Raw genomic sequence first — 12,710 nt, 5'->3', positions numbered from 1 at the left:
GCTCTTAAAGTTTGCTCCGGCTTCCGGTCCGCCGCGAGATCGCCGTAGAATTACCGTTGGTCATGCCACCGATATTTCTCGCTGGAGAATTTTTCCTCGGGGCTGAAATTGAAGCGAACGAGCACCAGCCAACTGGTACAGAGGCTATTCGTCCGTTGATAATCGGTATTTATCGGTCTGCGCCGGACCGAACATTGTTGCGCCGCGATACCTGTTCGGGAAGCTAATTGCGGTTACCTCGATAAGGTCGGTGAACCTTTTAATTCTTCTGGACCCTCTTACGCAGTTGAGTTAATACCATTAACAAAATTTTACGATCTACAAATCATCGACGTTAATAAATTCTCTTCCGTCACGGTAAAAGCTTACAAAGTTACAAAATGATACTGAAACGAGGATTTGCGAAGGAACTTTACAAATTGTACAAATGGGTTGATCGTGATATTTGACATATAATTGTAGAATTATAAAAATGTCGTTACGCGGTAGAAGTCTGTAGCCTAAAAAGTACCTCGTCGAAGATCCATTTTTAGTCAAATGAATTGAATTATCTGAATACATAGACTATAGCATTAAGGAAAATATTTATAAAAAATGAAAGAAAGTACTTTCTACCACAAAAGTCTGTTATATTGTATATCTTATATATCTAAAAAGAAGTTGAAATCTACAATATATAAGAATGTATCGAACTAAATCAATCGACGACAATTTTATTACAATCTCTCGAAATGGATATCATTGAAAGATTAGCGTAATTAAAACATAACTATAAAGAAATACAACGAAGGTACTGCTCTTAAATTGTATCAGGAATTGTCGCACGAGTTTCTCTCTTCCCTTTTCTCTCGTTCACGCTACTTTCTATTTCAAAGGAAGCCAGAAAGCCCGAGTTTTCATTCCTCTTCTCGTCTCTGGTTTTCTACTTTTCCTTTTAAGAGCCGATTCCAACGTGCGGTCTTTCACGTTTAATAGCGTGCACACACGTTCGCTATCCCCTAACTGATGCATAACGTACACGTGTACGTGTGCAGCAAGCCACACGACCAGGTCGAAGCTATTAATTCGATTGCCAATCGATTCAGCTTTACTTGCTTGTGCGAGGGATAAACGTCTGGCTTCAGTGGATTTTTCATTTACCAGTACTACTTGCTGACCACGATGCACCTGCATAATTAATCGCCTTCACTACCAAGACACGCCTTTCACTTGAGAAAAACCGCATGCACAGATGTTTTCCCACGATTCTGACATTGTGACACATCGATCCTGAGATTAATTACATTCTTCCAAGCGAAGATAGTCGGAGAATAAATGTGCTTCCCCTTTGGGTCGTTCGGTACGGGAGGAATGCATCTGCAGATTGAAATTCTTGGATTGCATTCGAGCATGGTCCTTTTGCTTGGGAGAAACACTGTTCGATAGATCGGTTGAGATTCTTCGACTATGGATATCTTTGTGCTTGCGCGCAATTCAAACACATATATTTATTTATTCTGTTGATATAAATCGAACAAAGTGCCCATATAATTACGAACAATAATACACATAGTCGTTAACAGATATTAGTATACTCACAGAAAGTAAAATTATTCTCAATCATGGTCGATCAAATTATCACATTTGACACGAAAGCGTGAGATGTTCTGATACGAATGAACGTCAGAGTACATCCGATCGATTATTTGTCGCATCAGTTAGAATCTGTGTCGTGCAGCTAATACAGCGAAAAGTTTTCGGTACACACGTACTCCACTTGCGGCTGATAAAAATGTAGGTCGCAATTTTTACGTGCACGACTGTACGTACAATATCAATCGTTAATGTTACAGAAGGGAATACGTTCCAACATAGGGCAGTAGTCGTGACAGGTTTTGCGTCAGGCCACCGTTACTTACTTAATGGGTTGTGTGTTAAGCGAACGTGCCTTCTGTCCGGTGCAAAACCGAATCCGCTCTTCGGGATAATAAATCACCAGAATCGCGGGTTGTGGCCGCTACTTGCGCGAACCACAGCAAAACGAATTGCGTCCTTTAATAAAGAGAACAGCGCTAACACTCGGGCAAGGCAAATGATAACGTTCCGTATGATTTGTACCTGTACCCTTTAACTTCTCTCTGTGTATCCTTCCAAACTTCCGCTCTCTGTTACAATTGTTTCAAATTCAGTATCCAACATTTGCATCGATCGATAGATCGGATACTACCGTAGGAAAAAGAATATTGCGATTCGAGGAACGAATAAATTACCGACAGATTAGATTATCGAGTATCAAAATATACGTATAGCAAATTCTAATCTATAAAGTATAAATGTTTCGTCCGGTGACACTGCGTAGCCCGGAATCTGTCCCTCGAGGCCGCCACTTGCTACAACAAAATTAGTTGGACCGTAATAATCATAAGGAACTGTCGTAAAACTCAGCAATTCGATTTGACCGTTAAGACCGTTAAGTGGTATGAAACACCTTCGACTCAAACTGTTCCTTATGGTTATTGCTCCATCAGGTAAAAAGAGGGGAAACGTAGGTTGTCTTATGTTTCCCGGGATTTTCACCCGCAAGCGACCGATGGTGGGGCCTCCAACACCCAGCAAGAGTTTTCCTCTGCGACAGCATCGTGACAGAACTTCACTGGATCTGCGACTACAGATCAGTCAACATCTCTGCACGAGGTTCACTACTTTAACTCAGTCAGCATATACTAATTAACATTTATATATATACGCAACGAGCGCAATCATCTTGTCTATAATTGTTGTTGGAATAAAAAGTACGTTATGACCTGTTACCTCAGCGTTATAATTATTTCGATCATCTCTATTATCCTAACCGAAATAGGGGGTCGATCAGTTTCGTGGCGTCGATTGTATATCGTAACGGGTATTTACGACTCTCGTTGACGCGCTCCTTGAGATCGCGTCTCTCCGCGAATAGTCGACGAAACAATAAATAATTCTAATGTATAGAGACTACGATGTCCTGTGAAAAGACATCATGACTGTCGGATTCAACCATAACTGCTCTATCAAAACGACATTTGTCCCGTATAAATTGAACTTCATGATATAGTGCAAACAAGGATAGCGTTGTTCAAAGAAGCAAACTGAAAAAATTCGCGTCTTTAGTTATCAAGAGCATGGAACAAGTGTCGTCCGTACGCGATTCTTTCAACCACGTTCGCTGTCCGTTCGTTCGAAAGATTTCTTTCCACGAACTTTTATAATCAGACGAAAGAAACTTGGTCGGAGTAGAAAACGCAAGGACGACCGAGTTTCTTGTCGAATTTCCCTTATCGTCGTAGTAAACGAATTCGTGGATTCTTTCTCCGTTTCCTCTTCAACTGCCATTCTCCCTGCACGCCTATATATTTCGAACATTTCTGGTTTCAATATATGCAGCGCGTACAGAAACTAACGCTGCCAACGAAACGCATACTTCCGGCCACTTTGAAGTCAGATTACGCGTTGCTCGCGGCAAGGTTAACCCGTTTGATCTCGCAAGGCCGCAAAATTGCAGCTAATATACAAAAGAGCCGGGAACGATTCTACCGGTAACCATTGTGAAAGGTTCTCTACGCCAGTAACGCGCACCCTTGTCAGACTTTGCCCCTTTTATTACGTATTCACCGATGCGTTCGTAATTTTTCGAGTACACGAGACCATGCTTTTCGCGTATCGTTCGCCATACAGTATCGCTGAAAAGTATCCGGGCATTTGGAAGCTTCTCTCGAGAAGTAGGGTAACTCACGGCAATATTCCAGCACTTGTAGAATATTTGTACGTATGCGCCATGTGTGCTGTATACCATATCTTACAATTATATTAATATTGAGATATGTATAATCTTGTGTGCTAGACTTGATTAACTGTGTAGTAGTGACACACGTATGTGAATGTGAGTGTGTGGAAGTATGTGTGTGCGCGGCATCTGTTCAGTTAACAGCCTGGTATGGAAGAAGATGAGACAAAGAAAGTGCTGAGACGCGTGCAAGTATGTATCGATGAATATCTTTGAAATCGTTTATCAAATAAATATATAACTATTTTAATACATGTTGAAATACAACGATATTAATCGCATACAGATGAGGTGATTGATCGTACGGATTCTTCCCTTCGTTGCTCAGCGCTATCCTCACTAGCGTGCGTTCGTGAGATGTACCGCAGCGGCTAGCACGTGCACGTGAAGAAGCGTAAGGATATGGATGGAACATTCTAGATGGGCACGTCGAGAAGCTACTAGAAGGTTCTGTGGCACATGTGACGGCACACAGACATCCACACAGGTCACACTCATTACTGCATAGAGAGTGGGGTTCTAAACCTTTTCAAGGGCCACGTGTCACTAAGCCAGCAGTCTGTGAATAACTAGCCAACTGTCCACATTCCAGAACACACACTTATAATTCCTGTAATAATTGTTTAATAAATATCACATTATATTGTTTCAACACAAACTGTCTTCCACAGATTATTATTCTTAATTCCAAGATTAAATTCTAACAATACAAATTCTAAGTGTAAACTTAGTGTTCCTATACCATTATTTCGGCAAAATTCTTAACAATTAATGCCGTAAGGAGGTGCGACTGTCGCTTATGTGATTATATTTAGACATAAAATTTAAGATCGATCGTAAAATGTGAGATACAGGGAAAAAATATAATTCCATTTCGATACATTTGTTTTATCTTTGTTATATCTGTTGATGGTTAAAAGGAAGTATTTTAATGTGGAGTAGTTGAAAAATTTCAATTTCAATCTATAGTCTCCTGATTGGATAAGAAAGTAGTAAATACTAATCGAGATATTTAGAAGCTATGATACATTGATGAATTATATAAGTTGAAAATTAGAAGAAAGTGGTGATGTTGCAAATACTATTTTTTTAAATTTACCTTGAAACTTACTGTGTTCTATGTCATCATCTTATAGCAAAAGACTTATGGAAGTACGTAAATCACTTGTTTCTCGAGAATTGAACATTAATCGTCTATTTATCTAATGAAATCGAGAAACTGACAAAGAGTAAAGCCGAGCTATTTGGTTTCTGAAAACTCGACTACTGATTTAAGCTTCTCATTATTGACTCATAGTTTGAATTATTGAGAACGCTAATGAGCAGTTCGTTTATGAAAGAAGCAGAGAAAATGTATAGAAACGTCATAAACATGGCCAGAGATCTTTTTCGACGGAATATATATATCAGACTCTCTGAAGCAGAAAGTTCGCGTTATTAAAATGTAAAATAGAACTGAATCGCATCTGCGTAGAATAGAATGTCGCGCATTTATACGTATTTGTATATGTATATGTATGAGTAGAAGATTTTTAATCAATTTTAATTGTGAACGTGTTTTTAATTTATCTTTAATCAAACATCGCGGATTTTTTTATATCGTGTGAAAGACCCAAATGTGTCTACGTTATTTGATACATTTGTCCTGCTTTCTGTACGTTACATACAAATGTTTTTATTAAAACGTATGAGATCGATTTTCATTGCTCGAAATATGCCGCAACATTCGGAAATAAATCTAACGAATCTACGCATTTTTAATGGAAACTTCCTTTCTTAAATATTATCTTTGAAGGAAGAATGGCGAAATCTAGTAGAATAAATCTTCTGAAATAAATCGAATTAAAGCACGTAGATAATATTTTCTTCTTTAGAAAAATAACTTCGGTTAAGCGCGAATAATTTCTATAAAGATGTGGTAAATGAATAATACAGGAGTATAGCTTGTATAAAGATTGTTCGGCGAATTGTGAAATAACGAGTTTCAAAAGAACATCAAACGAACTCGGAAATCGGTCTTTTCGAATGACCTTTAAATTGCATTTCTTCCTAAGGAATCTAACATAAAAGGTACTCGTAGTTTCGAAACTTCGTGACTTCTTCGCTTGGCCTTTTTATACTTGGGCTTTGACCCTTTTAAAGAGCCGCCCTTTGCAATTTCTACGCACGACTACCGTATTAATTCTACTTGTATCAAAGTTTATATCGTCGGCCATTAACGTTGCACACGAGGATCCTTTGTAAAAGATCGGTAAATCGCTTATAAATATCCTTCAAGGGGCTACTCATCGTCCTCTAGTCATATTTTCCAAAATAGCGTTATCATTCGTTTATGTAAAATCAACATATTTACGACTTCGTAATCTTTCCTTATTACCAGAAGCTTCTTATACCATTTGTAATAATTCCAAAGCCATTAGGTACTGGGGACGCTGTTCTTTGCATTTCAACAATCGGTCTGATCCACAAACTACTATAGGAATTATTTAAAAGTGAAAGGACGCAGTCGCTGTCGAGGACAAGATTAAACCAGAGAGCGAATAAGGGTAAGGAGAGGAAAAAGAAGACGAGGGAGAAACTCGAGGGAATATCACAGGGGAATGAAGACCAGAATTCTAACGTTACATTCTGTCCTAAAAACGAATTAGCTCGAAAGATTTGCCAAGTCGAGTTTTCCCTTCGTCCTTCGCTCGAATTTCAACCCCTTCCCTCTCGCTCTGGAATAGAAACATCCAGTTAGAAAGGTGAAACGTGACAGAGAGGAGCGTTTTATGCGTTCATTAGTCACACGAACCAGATTGAATTCCTCTTGAGCTTTCTTACCAGCTTAGATCGTGGAACATAGAGCAGGAGAAAAGGTTAAGAGAAGTTTTTCCATTTGGTGAATTTTACGAGGGCGAACGTCTGGAGTCTCCGTGAGCAGGGTTTCATCGGTTAGGCTGGCCGTGGAGGATCGAACAATGACGCAGCTATCGCGGACAACGTTCAGAGATCATCCATTATCCGGCAGAGAGTGTGCAACGGCCAGGTTAGAATGAACGAGCACCGATAGGGAAGATAATTTGTCAGTTTAAAGATCTAATTTGTAACCGGGGCGCAGCTTTATGAGCTGATTCGGCTTACAGGTGTAGGATGTTGCGTTTAACGAGCTTGACTTAAGCTTCTTCGTTGATTAGCCCGCAAATGTTTTCCAAGAAAATTATTCCTTCCGAAAAAGATTACATCGAGTCTGGTGAAGTATTGTTTAAAATGGTCTAGGACGACACCTATTTGAAATTACTCTTTCGGATGAAATTAACCTCAATTAGAATTACGGAAGGCCTCTTAACAAAAAAATTATATTCTGTTTTTCTGGCTTATTTTTTCATGTAGAATCACTTTTTTTTTAATCTTTTTCAGAGACACCCCCTATGAAACAAACCATAATTCCATTCTATATAGCGTCTCAATCGAAAAAATACACTAGTTATCCAAATATACCTCACGCTAACTGTAAGCCCGCAAAATAACATAAAGCTCTAAACTTTTCTCGAATTCGGATATAGTATACGTTGCAATGAAATCCGGTAGTGCAGGCGTGCGAGCCTGTGCGATTTTTTTAATTAAATCCGTTACAAGGCCCGGTGGTTAGCCTGCGAAGGGAATTTTTCACCGCGTCACGGCGACCATAAATCATCAAGCGGACGCGTCGACGTGCGATTGTGAAAGGTTAAAATATGTATCAGGCCGGTACGTACACAGCCATCTTAAATTGTTCCATACGCAATGACGACCCGACTGAATTCTCTGTCGTGTGGTACCACGGTCATGATTTATTATCGGAGCGTAGGGCTCCTCGTAATTTATGCACACCGGCTAGCCACCAACCAACTGTCGTACCATCGTTGCACAATACCGTCTGCAATTTCGTGGAACGTTCGACCGGTAACTTGCAAAACAATCGTCCCTGCCAGCAACCTCCGAAAGGAATCATTTTGATTCGCGGTTTCGTCCCGCAAACGCATATTCCGTTAATTAACTCGACTGTGTGCCTGGACTGCGTTTCAATTATGATTACTTTGAACGTGCGTGCTACGTGACCAGAAATACATACTTGGCAGAGCCTTTGAATTTGAACATCATGCAGTATCGCGTAGTATCGAGCGCTTTCGTGGTCGATGCGGTCGAAAGTCAGGGAATTTATCATAGGTAGGATTCTTTGGGTATGTAACAGTGACAGTGATTATAATCGTCGTAAGTACATATAATAGTGCATTGTAACTTGGCTAAATTAATTTCTAAATACCAGTGTATACAGTAATAAAATTTATATTTCCAACCTTTGTGAAAAATATATATAAATATATATTAACGGTACAGGAGAGCAAGTCTAATCGATGAACTTACGAACGATGTACATGCGATCACACAACGCATGATTGATTTAACTGTACAAACACGCTGAAAATATTACATTTGCGTTGGAAATATATAGGAATTTAATGTAAATAAGTAAAGAAAAAAAAAAAAAAGAAAATAAGCAAAAGTGGCAAATATTTACAGCAGAGTCTCTGTTCATTCGCGTACATCTTTATTAACGTTATAACATGAATATACACCTACACGTACACGTTTATTTCCATACTCGAAGCAAATTTTAAAATTATCACCATAAATGTTCATAATATTCATGATATGAAAAAATACATAAATGCATTTGTTAGCATTTTAAGAGCTGCTCCATTTACGTAGAGATTTTTCACTTATGTAACGTAATAATTATTAAAAATGAACAAACCATACGAGCAGCTTAAGCAACGCATAAACATTTGTTTCGAGGAGAGCAGAAAGAAAGGGGAATTATTTATTATAAATGTAGTATACCTACGACACGTGTAATACATTTTCATTTCAAGGCTTGATCGTATGCTTTATAAATATAAAAACTAAAAACCATGAGAAATTAAATACAAGAGGATGAATCATAATAAATATTATAGTTAAAGCATACATACTAATAAATTTACAAGTAATAAATATAAAAATCATAGAGAATGATCCTTTAATTATCTTGAACAGTATAGAGATATAAACACATTGTTCTATACGATAAAAGGGAAATTTATTTTTACAATAAAGTTCATTTCTTCCTCTCTAAATCAATATTAATATCAAAAAGCAATGCATATATTGACACCTTTGATTCCAATCAAACAAGAATTCTTAAAACGTTGTCCGTCGATAACAAACCTCCCTCACTGTCAAACACGAGCAACGAAGAATCAACTTGGAGGGACCGTTCTCCCTCTTTGCAGATTACCATCCTCGGGACAACGCAGGCTAGGGAAGTTGAGACCACCCTTTGTTAAGGATTACAAGCGTTTTGTCCGCGACGGAATCCTCTTTCCCAAATTAACTTCTTCGTCTGAGAGGGCCATTATCGTCGCAAGTCTCCGTCTCCTTTATGTCTGCGAGTTCCCTTTCTTTACACCAGTGGTTTTGGCAACAAGCTCACCGTAAATTCTCGGAATGATTCTTCCAGACCTGGTGTTAACCTACATAACGTGCGATTTATTATGACTTATAACAGGTCGGTTTTCGATGTCTCGGTGACGCTGGTTTTGCGGGAATTCGCGTCTTTTAAAAATCTGTTTCCTTGCCAAGCGCGAATTTGCGTCGTCTAGCTGGGAATTCTACGAGGGTGAGTTTTAGTAAAGGGTGAGTAAAAGGGTGGACGCGGCGGCCAAAAATGACTGTCTGTACAGTGGAAAGCATTATCTTGCACCGACCATTCGTTATTAACTGCAGTTACGACTTCTATCGTTTGGCGTTGAACATTTTCCTCTGTACTACAGGATAAGAGAGATTACACTACTGTTCGATGATATTTAGATACTCTTTTATTTTTTTTATAGAATGTTACGTAATGATAATTAGAGGTAATTAGAGATAAAGAGACCTGAATCGTTCTATTCCTTATAATCGTATATAAAAGAATACTATGACGCGAAAAATGAAACAACAGAATATCATAAAACTAATTTTTTAGATCTAAAATTCGTATTTGTAATTATTGATGTTTATGGCAAGCCCCGTGTAGTTGTTTGCTTATTTAAGAAGCTCTTTCTCTGGACTATAATATATAAATTGAATGAGAAAAGTTCTAAACAGGTAATTCAAGTTTTGCTTCCGGAATTAATTGACCATTAATTAATATATATTAATATATATTAATATAACTTGATATTTATTAAAGTACTAAATTATACTATGTTTCGAAGATTCTATTCGATTTTAACGAAGATTATGTTGAAAATCAGCAAGGTCCAGTGACTTATGTAAAAGGGGACGTGCATCCGCAATCACAATCATTCAAATACGGCATTGTGCTTATTATCTTCGATATATAATAATTTATCGATAATGCTACACATTAATAACATTATGTATTACTAAATACGATAAATAATAACCAGATTGCAGATTTTTATGCATTTATATAAATTCCAAAATTGCACGAATGCATTTAGATTGCACGTAATATCCGAAAGTATAGTACGCGTTATAACATTCAATACATAAAACAATTTTCTATCTGGCTAACGCTTTCGTAATTATACTCATAGAAACATAAATATTAGCAATCCACTAACTAACAACTCGTACACGAAATTAACTAACTCTGCGCTTGGTAATGAAATTTTTAAGAACGACAGGGGTGGCACGCGCCGCAGCAGCGTTACGCCGCGAAATATAAATCGCGCGAAATTATCACGAATTCCCGACCGAGTGTAAATTTCGTCCGACCAAATAACAGGAAACATTAACGGAAATTTATCCACTCATTTACACTCGACGTAACTCATCGACAATTTAAGGGGGTCGTTACGGTTCACCCTCTTTTGGACGGGATGTCGGCGAAATAAACTAAATGTAGCTTAAACAAACGAGCGTTCGCGATAAAGCTTGCCAGACCGTTCGGTAAAAGTGCAACGTCGAGCAACGAGAAACGAGAAGTCGTCGGGTTTTTTCCCTTAATTCTGTCGACGGGCAGCCGGGATCCGCGTATTTATCGCGTTCAGCGTTGCTCACCGTCAGATGCACGCGGGCATAGACAACGACGAGCGAAGAGAAACGACCGGCGACGATATATTTTTGACACCGTCGACGCCTGCTGCGACCGGCCATTTACTCGTTGTACCCGCGTATCTCGTTTACACCGTTACCCTCTCGAAAAAGTACCATGTTCCTTTCGCATGGCTGTCGTGAAATTTACTATGTTACGCGGCATTAATTTCGTCCGCGTTTTTCGGTTTTTCGATGTAGAGAGAATGAGGAGAAGAGGCCGAGGATCGATTAACGCTGGATGGGATCAAATTTAACATGTACTTGGTTGTGAAAGCGCGCTTCATGGGCTGCGTTCAAATATTGCTCATAAACAGACTGTAAAACATTTACGCATATTTATATTTTTATAGACATAATTATAATTTTAGATTTTAAACTTTCAGGATAATTATACGACATATTCGTAGCTCCAACTATAAATACGTCATAGTTATAATTCACAGAGTAAGACTTAGGTGAAGGTTTATTGTGTTGTGTATTTTGAATATATCGTGTACTCTTGCATATTGCGTTCCCTACGACATCGTTGCACAGCGGTATAATAATATTTTCTGTTTTTGCAGAGTATGTTCAAAATTGAATAAAGTGATTCTTACGTCTTTTTATATCTCGCATATAAATTAACGGGACCGTTGATAAGAATACGTTGAAGAGGATTTGTGAACGTCGAGGGTAAACCAAGATTCTGGTCAGGTTCGTTTACTTGATTTGATTTGAAATGCAAATGTCAGTAAAACGCCAGGTCTCTCATTAGACGCTTGTGTCTTTTTCTATTTGTTGCAGAGTTTCAGCTGTCATGCGGAGGCCACGTTTTCGACGTGGAAAACAGGAAAAAAGGAAATAGTGTACGTCGAGTTTGAAATTTCGCTGACGAAGGATGTCTCATTAAGGTCGATCGGTAAAATCAAAATATACCATGCATGTGTAGTAAAAAAAATGGAATACACATACATGACGCAAACATTGGACTAACGAAAAATCAGATAAAAATTGGCGAAAAAAGTTTGGCGAGAAAAACATTTTTTTGGTCGTTTATTCCATTGAAAATCAAGAGAAAGACCTGAAATATCGCTGTCATCTTATGGATTATGACAATCAACATATAATACGACTCTTTTACACGATAATTTACCAACAAGTGAAATTAGTAAATTAAGTTAGAAGTTGTTAGTGACGTTCCTTTTACAATTTTACGCCAAATGATTGTTAACGATGATAATATAATTTGTACAATTTTCTCGTACAACTTCCTTCGTTCCGTTACCAAACACGTCGCTGTCATGCAATAGGATTTCTTAAAGAAAACGTTCACGCGCTAAGAGTCTTTCCGCGCTTTGAGCGCACGGAAGAACACTGAATGATTATTGACTCATGCTGATTGAATCTCCGTTTGGGGCTTCGTTGGATGCTCGATCGAGTTCAACATAGCATCGGACATAGAATCGCCCAACCGTGAACATCAGTCGGGGAATCAGTCTCGTCTAATCACTCAAAACGTGCCTTCGAATCGTTAGCATCTTCTGCACCAGACGTGGAGTAAGAATAGTTAATTCTCTCAATCTTCAGAAAGAGCAGTTTCACACAGTCTGCCTTCTGCGATAACGTCTTCTCCACCAGACGTGAAGCACAGAACCGTTTCAATCTCCGAACATTTGCAGAGAGCAGTCCCATCTGCATTTCCAGGTTCATCAACATCTCCTAACGCTCGTGGACGCGACTTCAACCGCTCGGAGAGACAGAATCGTTTCATCAGTCGAGACGATCGGTTGATAGTTCTGTGCCAGATCTGCAACCGTAGACAGTG

General features: G+C 38.6%; 1 protein-coding gene and 1 long non-coding RNA gene across 6 annotated transcripts in view; one reads left to right on the top strand and one right to left on the bottom strand.

Annotated features, from left to right (window-relative positions):
* LOC126874972 (myrosinase 1) overlaps positions 1-12,710 on the bottom strand; it is a 110,057-nt gene that overhangs the window by 24,597 nt on the left and 72,750 nt on the right. The window contains exon 10 of one of the 5 annotated variants that reach the window (XR_007693158.1): positions 8,347-9,333. The exons of the other annotated variants lie outside the window; for them this stretch is intronic. The gene's annotated coding sequence lies outside the window, so the exon portion shown is untranslated. Of the gene's footprint in view, positions 1-8,346; positions 9,334-12,710 lie in introns of those variants that run through there. 5 annotated transcript variants of the gene reach the window in all.
* Positions 7,543-12,693, top strand: LOC126875252 (uncharacterized). Its single transcript, XR_007693304.1, has 4 exons — positions 7,543-7,987; positions 11,290-11,361; positions 11,470-11,599; positions 11,690-12,693. It is a non-coding gene; the product is annotated as an uncharacterized LOC126875252 (long non-coding RNA).

Source organism: Bombus huntii, chromosome 2 (assembly GCF_024542735.1).
Source record: "Bombus huntii isolate Logan2020A chromosome 2, iyBomHunt1.1, whole genome shotgun sequence".
In the NCBI taxonomy this organism is placed as follows: domain Eukaryota; kingdom Metazoa; phylum Arthropoda; class Insecta; order Hymenoptera; family Apidae; genus Bombus; species Bombus huntii.
Note: the sequence above shows the minus strand (reverse complement) of the source record. Positions and strands in the feature narration are given on the sequence as shown.